Genomic DNA, 2,161 nt, shown 5'->3' on the forward strand with positions numbered 1-2,161 from the left:
GAGACCCCTGGGTGGTCGGCAACAAGGTCGGGTGTCACCCTGGCACTCCTGCTGGCACTTGGGCACTTTGGGGAAATGGGGAAACCACAAGAGAAGAGGAAGAGTGCTGAAACCATTGGGGAGGGGGGGGGGGGGGATATCATAGACCGATCCAGAGGGCAGCAAAATGGACGTACAGTTCATCAAATGAAGGACAAAACAAACCTCTCTGTAAAATAAAGCAAATTAACGCGGGCAAGAAAAATGTAATGTATATAAGTAACAACTGTTTATAAATATGAGAATAGCCAATAAAAAGATTTTCCAAAAAAAATGAAGGGCAGAGGTCGGGGGGGGGGGGGGGAGGGGGGTGAAGGGCTGGTATGAAGGGGCCTCATAAAATTTGGGGGGTAAGAATCAGGGGTCTTGAAAGGGGAGGGGGCAAAAGCGGGTTGGTTTGGGGAGGCATGAAAAGGCTGACCGCTCGGCGACTGCATAGCGGGGTGTCCTCACTTGTGGGGGGAAGGTAATGTCCATGTGTGCAGGGGGGGTCGGGGAGGGTGACTTTCCCCATGGGTGGGGGCTGTGGGGACCCTCAAGCGCAGTTAGAGATGGGGCCCGATCAAACTGGTGGCCCGATCTCTGAGGAGACAGTCTCACTGACGAGTTCAGCTCCACACTGTTGAAAGATTTCTCAGTGTGGGCTAGGCCAGGGACAAACACCCCAAGGCCCCAAAAATGACCAAGGGCGCAATTTTACAGCCACGCCGCGCTTGAACGATGCAGCCATTAGATTGCAGGAGAGGCCAAAATCGAGAACCTCGCCGGCTGTCGATCAGCTTCCAATCTAACTGGCCCACACCTGTTAGCGAAATCAGGATACCACTTTGTTTGCACTGAGTGCTGAATTTGGTGCATTTTGAATGCTATAGTAAGAGTTTGGTGACTGAGGGAGTTAGGTGAGGAGGGAGTAAGGTGCTCCTTTCATTTTGTTTCCGACATTTCCGCAAAGAGTGAAAACAGAGCCAGTAGTTTACAAAAAGTGTAGCTGACTGGGAGCAGAGTCAGAGGGCGGAGATCTAGTTAGTCCACAGGGCAGCTATATTCTGTCAGGTAAGAGGGGATGGAGGCGAGGCCAGTTGCTCCTCCTGTAGGATGTGGGTGGTGAGGGATACCACCGGTGTCCCCGCTGACTGTACCTGCGGGAAGTGCACCCAACCTCAGCTCCTCAAAGACCGTGTTAGGGAACTGGAGCTGAAGATGGATGAACTTCGGATCATCCGAGAGGCAGAGGGGGTGATTGAGAAGAGTTACAGGGAGGTAACCACACCCAAGGTACAGGACAAGAATAGCTGGGTTACAGTCAGGGGGAAAAAACAAACAGGCAGACAGTGCAGGGATCCCTCGTGGCTGTTCCCCTTCAAAACAAGTATACCGTTTTGGATGCTGTTGGGGGGGATGACCTACCGGGGGAAGGCCCTAGCGCCCAGGTCTCTGGCACAGAGTCTGGCTCTGGGGCTCAGAAGGGAAGGGGGGAGAATAGAAAAGCAATAGTTGTAGGAGATTCAATGGTTAGGGGAATAGATAGGAAATTCTGTGGTCGCGAGCGAGACTCCCGGAAGGTATGTTGCCTCCCGGGTGCCAGGGTCAGGGATGTCTCGGATCGTGTCTTCAGGATCCTTAAGGGGGAGGGGGAGCAGCCAGAAGTCATGGTGCACATTGGTACCAACGACGTAGGTAGGAAAAGGGGTGTGGAGGTAATAAAGACGTTTAGGGAGTTGGGCTGGAAGTTAAAAGCCAGGACAGACAGAGTTGTCATCTCTGGTTTGTTGCCGGTGCCACGTGATAGCGAGGCTAGGAATAGGGAGAGAGTGCAGTTGAACACGTGGCTGCAGGAATGGTGTAGGAGGGAGGGCTTCACGTATTTGGATAATTGGAGCGCATTCTGGGGAAGGTGGGACCTGTACAAGCCGGACGGGTTGCATCTGAACCAGAGGGGCACCAATATCCTGGGAGGGAGGTTTTCTAGTACTCTTCGGGAGGGTTTAAACTAATTTGGCAGGGGAATGGGAACCGGATTTGTAGTCCAGCAACTAAGGTAGCCGATATTCAGGACGCCAAAGCATGTAGTGAGGCAGTGGGGAAGGGAACACTGACAAAGGAGAGTACTTGCAGGCACGGA

Source organism: Scyliorhinus torazame, chromosome 14 (assembly GCF_047496885.1).
Source record: "Scyliorhinus torazame isolate Kashiwa2021f chromosome 14, sScyTor2.1, whole genome shotgun sequence".
NCBI lineage: Eukaryota > Metazoa > Chordata > Chondrichthyes > Carcharhiniformes > Scyliorhinidae > Scyliorhinus > Scyliorhinus torazame.